Source organism: Aythya ferina, assembly GCF_964211825.1.
Source record: "Aythya ferina genome assembly, chromosome: Z".
Lineage (NCBI taxonomy): Eukaryota > Metazoa > Chordata > Aves > Anseriformes > Anatidae > Aythya > Aythya ferina.
In genome coordinates this window covers 73678175-73690005 of record NC_140299.1, presented here as the reverse complement: position 1 = coordinate 73690005, position 11831 = coordinate 73678175, and the positions used below count along the sequence as shown (strand labels likewise).

General features: G+C 45.1%; 1 long non-coding RNA gene across 2 annotated transcripts; it reads left to right on the top strand.

Annotated features, from left to right (window-relative positions):
- Nucleotides 1-5024: 5024 nt before the first annotated feature.
- On the top strand, nucleotides 5025-9715 carry LOC311427582. 2 transcript variants are annotated; one of them, XR_014687441.1, is made up of 2 exons: nucleotides 5025-6357; nucleotides 9243-9715. It is a non-coding gene; the product is annotated as an uncharacterized lncRNA (long non-coding RNA). The 2 variants fall into 2 exon arrangements; XR_014687442.1 differs by having other exon boundaries at nucleotides 5025-6333; nucleotides 9243-9616.
- Nucleotides 9716-11831: the final 2116 nt, after the last annotated feature.

Below are 11831 nucleotides of genomic sequence, written 5' to 3'. Positions count from 1 at the left end.
AAGCAATGAGGAGCATATGATGGCTGTTTTTCCCTGGAGCTGGCATTCTCAGGAGCCCAAGACAATGTGTGTGCCTGGACCTTTGTGGGAGAAGTTCTTTTACAGGGAAACAGGCTCTTTCATGGCCTTCTTCTAGCACTGAACCGACGTCTTCCACAGAGGTACTACACTAAATCAATTAGACTAAACAAGTGCTAGGATGGTGTTTGGGAATCTCTCCTGGAGACAGAGGGTGAGGCTGTTTTGTTGAGCATCTCTGCTGCTTTCTTTCACTTTTAAGTGCCTCAGTTTACTGGCTGTTGGCACTGACTGCCCCCCAGCTTTCTCTGCCACAGCCGTGATGAATTTCTGTAGGTGTCCAGGGGCACAAAGCATGGCTGTTTGATGAATAATGAACAAAATTATTACTGCTGCAGGGCTGGAAGAGGCTTGGACCACACAGGTTGCATCACTAGCAGAGAGTGCTGCTGGCTGGGCACTTCCGTGCGCTCTCTGGTTCAGATTTATTTACTCGAAGGGAAGAGAAGAGGGGTGGGGAATCAGCTCGTCACCTCTCGCACTGATTGCCCCAAATCTTCACGGTCTGACTAAGGGAGATCTCCTCTCCTCCCTTCAGATCCTGAGAAAGCCAGGCAATAGCTCTCATGACTTGACACCTCTCCTAATCAGGCTCTGATCCGGCTCTCCTCCCTCCTCTCATCGCCAACAGGGAATTGGGGAAAAGATAAGGTGAAGCTCTGCACTGCATTTTGCAGTTTGTGGTTTATGCAGGCAGAGCCATAGGCAGAGCCATGAGCTCTTGGCTGCACATAAAGCTACAGGTTGGATCTTCACCAGTGGGAAACACAGAAAGCTGGAAACTCCAAGAGAAAAAAAAATAATAATAATAAAAAAAAATAAACACACACACACACACACAAAACAACCCAAACAGAAAACACCTGTGGCCTTCCATGTGGGATTAAGAAGTGCCAGGAAGAGAGAAATTTTCCCCATGAAAAACAAAACGAAGGAAAAACAGAGCACCATAAATCAAAGCACGAGGGGCTGCGGCTGCTGAGCTCCCTGAAACTCGGGGAACTGACAACAGGTTTGTGGGCGTCCGATGTTTCGGCAAGGGTGTGCCTGTTCTTCAGGGGACACCGGCCTGCCAAAATATGATGTGCACTCAAATCACAGCCACAAGCTGTGCCGCCACAGGGGAGAAGACAGCACAGCATATTTTTTCTGGGAGGGGAACAAAATCAGAAGAGCCAGAAAAGCTATGAGGTGGGAGCTCACAGAAGGCCCTTTACCAGTTCCCTCGGCTCAGCTCCCCTCACACGCCCTGTGAAAGTGACAGACCTGCACCAGTACCCCTGCCAGGAGGGGGACTGCACGGGTTTGTACTGCTTCCATTTTGTGCTTTGGTGCTAGACCACAGCTTTCTTTGCCAGCACGTTCCTTTTGTGTGTGTGTGCTTGCAAGCAAGAAACAAAGTCTGCCAACGCGAGGAGGCTCAGGCCACATGCAGCATCTGTGGGCTCTCAGAAATAGCTGCTGCTGCCTTTTGGGGGAGGGAATTAGCTCATAAATATTTACAGGGCTGCTAGTTACTGCGATGCAAGACGGTTCCGATCAAAATATGGGAGGCAGGGGTTCAGCACGCCTGACTAATCTAGCCTGGTAATTGCCCAGCAAAATCATTTATGAACACAAGGAAAGCTGCTTCCCTCCCTCTGCTTCACAAATAAAGCAAGAGTGCATGTTGGAGGAGGGCTGCAAAACCCAGCACTGCTCAAAACGTGACCCTTGAGACTGCATTTTTCAGATGATATCTGAGCATGACTCTGTTTTAGAGAGGCTAAATAGCTTTCCTCCCTTCCCTTGTGGTTTTTAGGAAACGAAACCTGAATACATCAACTTAATTGTCACCCTGCGCCCTGAGTCACACAGTCTGGGGCAGCATGAGCAGGCGAGGCCCGGAGGGCACCCTGATGTCCTGAGGCAATGTCCCAAGGCCTGTCTCGGTCGTCCTGCCCCTAATGAGATGTGGCCTCATCAGGCATCTCCTGCAGGGACAAATGCTGCTGTTGCCCTTCTCCTGGGAGAGCGGTGTAACAGCTTGCTGTAACAGCAAGGCACTCATGTCTCCAGGTGAGGACTTGCTCCCTGTCTCTCTTGGAGCTCTCTGTGGCTCGTTCAAGTCTGCAGGCAATAAGTCAAGTCTCTGAGGGCTACACAGGCCTTTGGAGAACCACAAACTCACTGCTGCAAGCTTGATGCTGCCCTTGGCTGAAGGAGCCAACTTGTACACCTGGCGGACAGTCCCCTGGGAAAAGTAATGCCTGCCTCAAAATTTTGTTTTTGAGAGGTTATGGATTTACTTTCAGTAAAAGTTTATTGTTAAATATTAGGAAGGGGTTTATTATTATTATTATTATTATTATTATTATTATTATTATTATTATTATTATTATTATTATTATTATTCCTTCTTTTTTAATGCCCATATAGTAAATGATCTCAAGGCTTAGTTCAGTATTTTGAGCAACAGTACTCCACATCTTTAATCCAATAGATTGAATATGTCAATATAAGATATAGGAAAATATATGGATATAGGGATATAAGGGATATAAGGATGTAGGATAGAATGGAAAATAAAAGATGAGTCATGGTGGTAAGGTGAGAGACTCAAGCATCTAAGGAAATTAGAGGGTTGACATGGATCATCTTATGTTCCCCACCCCAGTTCACATTAATGATGAGCAGAACCTAGCCTTCTGGATACAACTCCACTGTCAAACAGACAAGAGGCTCTGGGCTGGATGGGTCTGTCTGCAGGAAGCTCAGCAACACAGGAAGCCTGGCACCAGCAGCTCTGCTGCCCTGCCAGAGGCTGCAGACATGAGCGTCTGCAGGGCCATGCTCTAGCACATCTGGAGCTGCTTCTAGCACATCTGGCCACTGAAATCTTCCTTTCAAAAGTTAAAATATTTTTTAAAAAAAGCTGAAAGTGTGTTATAGAAATCAATGCCATGGCATGCAAGGACTCACTAGAGTGTTATTCTGTCTTTGCTGAGGAGTAGATTTAAAAAAAAAAAAAAAAAAAAAAAAAAAAAACACAATACAAAACACAAAACAAAAAAAAATACAATTTTTGTTGGGAACTCAATCTTTTGAACTGCAGAGCAGCAGGTCTCATTGTTCATGTCTTCTACAGCATTTTTGCAGAAGCAGAGAAGGATAATATCAGTTCTTTGAAAGATAAAACTAGGTATCTGAGAAAAGTTTTGAAGAGCTATGGTGAATACAGCTGATATTTTGCAAAAAGAAGAAATACCTGTGAGTGAGATATGCACACTTTGAAGGGACACAGGCTAATGTCAGTATGGTGTCAGACCCTACAACAAAATAATCAGGGCAAAACTGGATATATCAAACCACTCTGGGACCAGAAGCTTTTGAAATGCATGTTCATGTTTGTCTGAATCACAAATAAAAGTGCTATTCAGAAAGGAAGAAAAAGCAGTTTAACTCAATGACTTAACCAAACCTTTATGTTATACTTCCAAGTATCATTTATTTTAGTTTATTTTTTTTTATTTTATTATTTTATTTTATTTTATTTTATTTTATTTTATTTTATTTTATTTTATTTTATTTTATTTTATTTTATTTTATTTTATTTTATTTTATTTTATTTTATTTTATTTTATTATTTTATTTTATTTTATTTTATTTTTTATTTTTTCCCTCATCTCTGGCCTCAGTTCTGCAGCCCTTCCCTGCTCAGCAGCACACTGAAATGGCTGTTTGATACCAAGCACTTCAGGGCTTTGCTGTAGGGGTACAGAGCCTTTACTGCCTGGCTGATGCTGCCCTTGCAGGGACTGCTGTGACACCTGGGCATCGGGGATTCTCCAGGATGATCCCCACCACGGAACTGCTGTGGAAGTCCCACAGGAGCTGCTCAGTGTGCAAGGAGCCAAACTCCACTCCTTGATGAACAGGAGCTGAAATGTTGCCCTGTGCCCCTCTGGTTCCCAGGTGGGCCCAGGAAGGTGCTGTGACATCTTTGCCCAGATCTCCTCTGCCCCACTACAGAGCACCAGGGCTATTGGCCTCCTAGCAATATCATGTCCCCAGAGTCAGCTACGTGAAGGGGGAGTGCCTGCTATGAGTGAATTTAAAACCTTCACAGGACGGAGTAGGTTCAGGAAGTGGAATACATATGCTAATTAAAGCTGTATTTCATTGCAGGTTACTTTTATGGCAGGTCTTAAGAAGGGCAGGATAGAGGTAACAGTCCTTAGGGGACAACTTGGCATCACTGTTGTCCCGTTTCCCCCTGCTTTCTGCACCACTAATTTGTACCAGCTTCCCAAAACAGACAAAAACCAGAACATAGCCATTGCTTTTCCCATAATTAAATCATATGTACAGAGTATAGAGGCACAGCGGGATTTGTTTAAGAAGTATGATCTCCTAAGGTTTGTCCTGTGTTTCTGAAGCAAATGCTCAATACCAGTCATGCATGTGCATATAACACATTCAGTATCTGCTCTGTCAACAGGCACAAGCCAGTACAAGTCCCCTTAGCTTGGTAAGATATATACGTCCCCTGTTCTTCCCTCCCCTTCATTCATGTGTACTTGGTCTACTTGGTCAAGTTCATCCCAGCCTACGTTTTTCACGTAGTTTTTTTTTTTTTTTTTTTTTTTTCCCCCAAAAATTTATTTATTTATTTATTTATTTATTTATTTTTACTGAGGGTGCCACGGAAATTTCACAGCTTAGCTCTTGCTGCAGGTGGGAGTTAAATCCTATCCTGAAAGCAAAGACAAGACCTACTAGTATCGTACGGTACAAAAAAACAGAAGTGACTGCATCCCCTCCTTGCTTCCTTTCTGCTCTGCTCAGCTCTGGGATGGATTAAAATAAGCCAATGAGCCCTGGAAAAGGGCTGCAGTACAATCTGAAAAGAGCACAAACCCCAAATCACATCAGGAGTGCTTTTAATGAAAGTGAGACACCATTCAAGGCAGCACTGGTGGTCTGACACTCAGCCTGCTGCTGTGGTTATCGTGCCCACACAGGCAAGGAAGGCCCAAGGACCAGGTCCTGAAAACTGGAGGCAAAAGAGAAGCATGAGGCACATGTAAGCTCCTCGTGCTTCTCCCTGCCTGGTGTGTGAAGCTTGGGAGCTCCTGCAGGCACCTCCTGGAGAAGGACAAGGGCCCGCACTGCTCGGCTGGCAGGTCCAAGTGGTGGCTGTGCTGCAGGGGGAGGCCACAGCCTTTACAACATGGCAGGCCCCAAAGAACGGGGACAATGCCTTTTGTGTGGAGGAAGTGCACCTCCCGGGGGGGAGCACGCGTTGTGTCTCACGACACAGAAGATGGGAGCTGTTTCACAGCTTTGGCTGCCGAGTTGCTCGAGTTGCTCGTGTTGTCGGCCCTGGACGCCTTCGGTTCCTCAGCTCCCTGACTGCTGTCCAAGAGAGGCTTGCGAATAAACAATTAAACAATATTGTCAGTGGGAAACGTGCCAAGAGGTCTGTAAAACATTGTGGTCAGCTGAAAACAAAATAAGGCCCGATCCCTGGCAGGAGATGTTGAGGACATCGGAGGATTGAGCCTGGGCCGAGCCAAAACAAATCCCAAGGAGCAGCAATAAGTCAGCAGCCTCCATGCTAAACACCAGTTTCCTTCAGTTTATCCACTTCTGTGGCGTTGCTGCTTCGGTGTCCAGGTTCTGAGGAAAACATTTTCTCAGAGATCAGAGGTCAAAAAAGATTCTTCAAAAGTGATAGACACCTCTTCACCTTTGACTGTGCTCGGGACCACACACAACCGCCTCCGCTGCTAGCTGTGGGCCTGCCTCCAAAGGCAGGACAGGACAGCTTTGGCAATATAGCTAACTGCAAAGCTAAAAGTTTTTCTGCTGTTACCTTAAGAAAACAGTAATACAAAATCTGTCTCTCCAGGCGCAGAGTGACGTTGCCCCAGGCCAGTATTTTATGAGAGCCCTCCTTGCTGCTCAATGGCAACCTCTAGCAATGCAAGGACAAAGCTATTCTGTCCATAAACAAGCCCCTGAAGGTGTGAATTCGGCTAGATCTTTGTGCTTGACTTTTCAGACCACCACTCAGATGCTGTTGACACAGGACAGTGCAATGAACCCAGATTCAAAATGTAGATTGGGGTTTTTCTGGCAGCTTGCAAGACCACGACAACAGGGGATCTGAGTGAGCAAGGATTCCTTGGGGTAGAGCACCAAGCAGGGGAAGCTTGCCCTCTCCTTTCTGCTGCAGAAGAGGAATCCTTCCCTTTCCTGTCCCTGGAGCAGGTGAGAAGTGCTTCCTCTCCTCAGGTATGCTCCCCATTACAAATTACTTTTTTTTTTTTTTTCTTTTTCTTGAAGCCTGCATCCCAGGTGCCCCCTGGATAGACGAGAATCTGAGGCCAGAATCAAGCTCTGAACCTTCCTGTAGTTGATATAAAAATGTTGGAAAAGTGTTGTAAGACCTGAAGGAGTGCTAACCAGCCGGTAGGGGTGCCCTAAAGTTATTATTTTCAGCCATTCATGATTTTTAATGTAGTGCCATGACTTGTGGATGTTTGGGTCTGCAATTACTGCTAAGAGTGGATACCCAAGGAGCACATTGAGCCCTGGTTCCTGCAGAAATACTGTGTAAAACAAGTATGGCCTTTGTTGCTCAGACCTCCTGCATTTAATCACAGATGCAGTTCCACACAGCAGATATTTAATGTCTCCATGTATTCCCTGACTCAGTTCTTAAATATCTCACGATATGCATATACTGTTACACAACCATTCATTACACACAAGCAGCCATGTCAAAGCAATCATCAATATGAAATCATGAAACGCTGGGGAAGCAGGTTGCCCAGGATCCCAAATGCAAGGTAACATAACTACTTTGGGACAGAACAGGAATGCGCATTTATTTTCCTGTCAGAGGACTAATAATAAAAACATTAATTTACTTCAAATTTTAATATGGTAAATGATTTTACAACATGTAACAAGGTCACATGCTAGAAACTTGAATTGCTGGGTTCATACTGAGCAGTTGTGTTAAAGAAAATGTAAAAAGCAGCAGGCACAAAAGAAGTCAGTATAACTACTGCATAAAACCTTGAAGAGTTGAAACTTTGTTCTTCCCTGAAATGTGTAGAAAGGACTGTGTTTGAACAGTGTGGGGGATTTCTGGCTTCTTGTGAGTGAGGAATATCCCAGGAAGCTGCTCTCTCTCATTATTTCATTCCCTCCTCCATTTCTAATCTTAGCCGTAAACCAGCCTGGAAAATTAAGGGTGGGGAGGGAAGAAGAATAAGAAGAAACTGACTATTTTTGATCCCCAGTGTCATGCATATCAGCAGAAGCTAAAAATATCGGTGCTGTGCTGGTGGGTCCTTCGGCAAAAGCACTAGGTCCAGCCTTGCCTTTAAGGGCATTGGGCCCAGGGTCCTGTTGCCACTGAAAATGAGACATGCCTTATCTTTGCCAAGTGTGAACAGGCACAAATCCATGGCAGCAGCGCTGAGATGGGTGAAAAATAGCAGGATATGCTCCTGGTGAAAATGGAAAATTGTTGAAAGTCTGTGTACACACTCAAAGTAATATCTTTTTTCCTTCTCTTGCCTACAGCCAAAATAACACAATGACCCAACTAACAAATGGATCCCTGCTCTGTCTTTCAGTGGCAAAAAAACACAGACATCCATTATCCAGGAGGTCTGATTGAAAGGGTAGGGGAGTCAGCAGAGACAGCCAGGGACAGTTTTTGAAGACTGCGTTACAAAATAATAAGATGAATGTATTAAGCAGCTTGGGAAACTTCACAATTGGCAAACTCCACACAGGAACTCACCATGAGTTTTCCAAGAAAAAAAAAAAAAAAAAAAAAAAAGAACACAAAGCATATCTTCCCCCCTCAAAAAAAGCCATCAGCTTTACAGGCGTCTGGCTGCGCTGCACCGGCTCTGCGTGGGAATCCTCCGCAGCCATCGCTGCACAGCATCGCGTTGTCTTGCTCTGCTCTTTCCCATGCACACAAAAATGAAATGGGAGATGGAAAGTGAAATCCAGAGATAAAAGTGAGGAGAGGAAAGATATGGAAAATTAATGAAGCGGAGAGATGCTGAAAGGCCAAATGGCAGGGCTGTGCTGTTCCACTGGGCCTTGGCACATGGCAAATGGCTCAGGCTCTTACTTTATTACAAGCAGATCACATGCAGGGGCTGGAACATCCCTCCTGGGCAGCCCTGCGCTTCACACTCCTTGGCTGTGTCTGTAAATAGATTTTTTCCCCTCTTTGTGTATTCTCCTGTTGCTCTTGCTGTTGTAGTTTAGTATCTGACAGCAAAATAAATTGTCGCATTTAACCTTGGTGACATCTAGATCACCACCCAAAAGGTTTAAAAAGTGGCTTGTTTGCCAGGTCCCAGCTTGCACAAGGCACAGAATCACCTTTGGCTGCATCCTTTGCCTCCTGGTCTGGATGCTTTGGGAAGGAGCAGCCTGTGCAGGAAAAGCAGAGAAGAGGCACTGACGCTTCCAAGTTCTCTGTTGCCCTCAGAAACTTTACTGAGAAAAATCCACTAAAAGGAAAAAACACCCTTAAAACCCGAAACAGGGAAGCAAATGGTCTCCTGGGTCCCCATGATGAAAAACCTGCAGAGGCTGGAGGGTCACTTGTGCACCCCTGGGGGGGCTAGTGATGGGGAAGTAGGCAGGGCAGCGTGAAGCCAGAGATGTTATTCATGGCCTGGTCACCACACTGCGGGTCAAAGACCACATGCAGAGGAGGGGTCTGTGAGCAGGGAGGGCACAAACAACAGGGTGCAGCTGAAAAAAGTGTGTCCTGCCTCACATTGAGCATGAAAAACCCACGCTGGGCATTTGTAGGAACCTGTCACCAGCAAAGCCCCAGATTGGTGGTGCTGGGTTTCAGGCACGAGCCTGCCAATGCCTCCCTTGATGCTGTGGGTCCACAAAACACTGCCTGCCAGCTGCATCCTGGGCACTCTGCTGCCTCACTTTGTGCTTTTCTGTCCTCAGCAAGCTGCCGTGCTTGGCTTTGGGTACAGAGTGCTGGAGACTAGATTGCCCCCAGACATCTCCTCATGAGCTTGCCACAGAGATCTTGCTAATCAACTTAACCATAACACAGAAAATGTGATTTCCTAATTGTGTGCTTTTTTTTTTTTTTTTTTTTTTTTTTCCCCTAGGTTTGCTAGCCAAGCTGTTAAAACTACCTTGCTGCCTTCTTTTATGCTCTTTCCTTCTGTGAAGACGGACAAGCTGCTTTATGGCTGAGGAGTAACGACGAGGCAGGCTCGGTTTACTGAGTCAGTCGGAGTACAGATGCCTTTTCCAGCAGCAGGGCAGGTGGTTTTGACATCTGGAGAAGCATGTATCTGCTCCTGTCTGGCAGTCACAGGGCCTCGCCCACCCTGCTTCTGTCTTCTGCATTGCTAGAAGCTGAAAACATCTCCTGTGCTATCTTCCCTGTGAACTTGCAGCCAATTTTATCCTCCCTTACGGAAAAAAAAAGTCTGATTGTAGAGTAGCAGAGGTAGTGAAAAAGACTTTGCCTTCCTCAGTCAGCCTAAGTGGTACTTGCCTTGGTGAATAGGTGCTTGGAAATGGGTGAATCATGCCATGGGCTCTGAGTGAGTAAAGGCAGCAGTTGGCGACAAAACACAGCTTTGTAGATGAAGAAGGTTTAGAAATAGAGCATAGGTCATGGTTTTCACAGAGGTTCACACACAAATTGTTTTAAAAAAGGTTGCTAATGGGTGCTTAGTAAATTGCCTTAGTGACTAGCAATCAATTTTTAAGGAGTCCAAAGGGCAACAAGTTGCCTCTAGCCATCAATTATTTCCAACTTGAAATCCACTGTGACACACACTAGGCATGAATCATTTACAATCTTGCACTAGCCTATAATAAATCTTTTCCCACATAACTTTCTTACAAGGTAGGACTGAGGCCATTCTGCAGTGCATTATGGCTCTTCCTGTCTGTTTAAATTTTTTGAGTACCCTGCAAAATGGGCCTGTGCCATGAGGATGACATAGGGTAAAATGACCGCCTTTCCTGTAATCTTCCCCAGGATAGTAACCTAGGTTTGGGAAACTGAACAGTGACACTGTACTGGTTCATAGAAGTTGTGGTTATAGCAGTTTTTCATTATAGGTAATGGGGAACATGACTAAACCTGCTAATGATTTCCTAAAGCTTCAATTACAAGGCATGTGGCTGTAAGGACTGGCTTGGTATGGGGTCATTCTGTTTTATTTTCCTTTCTTTAGAGTCACTTTGGGAAACATTTTTCATCTTTGCATATGGTTGAACCACTACAAAGTGATAAAATTCCCATACCAGCTCTTAGCTTAGAAAATTTACTTTTGACTAAAGGGCCCCTGTGACTAGCCAAAAATCCCTCCCAGAACAGTTCCGTGGAAAAGAGTTGCCAGCTCGGAGAGATTTGATTCACTAACCAGGCTGCTGATAGGAGGTGGAGCTGGGAATAGTCTTGGATGAATTGAATGAAGTCACCCCCAGACTTTCCATCCTGTTGGGGCAGTCCCTGTGCTCCATGTCCTGCTGCCTGGGACTGCAGGAGTGACTCTGGGCCTGCAGCAGGGACATGGCTGGGCTTCCCACCTGGGTCACACTTACCTGCTCTCTCAGTCCCACTAAAACCAGTACCATGGGCTGCCACAGGGTGCTGGGTCAGGTGAGGCTGGTACGTGGGAAGGCGTTTGTATCACTGTTTGCACAGGTATTTATTTCTTCCCCCTGTTTGTTGATAGCATACAGCTCCAGAAGAGGGAAGCGTGAGAAGTTGAAAAGGGAAAGCTCTGATGTGCATGGGCAAAATGAGCAGAACACTGGAAACAAAGAAGAAAAAAAAAAAAAAAAGCCAGGAAATACACATCTGCCATGTATCTTCTCAAACTCACATCAAACTCACATTAACTGCTCTCCGCAGTCCTGACATTTTTTTTTTTTTTTCCCCAGCAAAATTATTTCAAGTTGTGGAATCCAGAGAGCATCAGAAAACATCTTGTCTGATTCATATATTCACTGATCCAATAGACAGTTTTATAACTGAATCAGTGTCCTTGGAGGAGTAAGTTCATATTTGTCCAAAATCATTTTAAAGGGCTTAGCAACAGATTGAGACAGAATTTCATCCACGACACCCCGCACCACCACGTACGCAGCTCATGAGTTTAGCATGCCATTTCTCTGAAGCAGTCTGTCTTCCTTTGCTTTAGCGTGCAGGGATGGGCAGGATAGGGCCTCCCAGATATTTCTTTCTGTAGGGTGGGCTCATTTAGAAGAAAATCTGTTTTTGCTGTAATCATTACATACGTGCAAAACTCCAGGCTTTTATCTCTTCATGCCAGAGCAAACCCTCATGCCCCTTTAATCCTCAGCCAACGTGTCTAAATTTGGTGCAAAATTCTCAGCAGCGATGAGGGGCTTCCTGTAAAGCTAGGACTTTATGACACTAGGTGCTGCACAAACAAGCAAGGAAAAGGATATTTTTGTCCCACATCAATGACAATATGCATCAGGGGATGAAACAAGAGAGCAGGAACAGAGAGGAGAGAGCAAACAGAAATAAAAGCATTTTTTACTGCAGACAAGTGCAGCTAACTATGCTTGGGACATTGGGAGCTACAACTTCTTCCATATGACTGAGATGCGAGGTCAAAATGGAGAGAGGCTTATCTCAGATGGAAGTGGTGAAAGATGAATGTTAGTTATTGTACCATCTGGCAGAGGAGGTAACCCAGAAATAG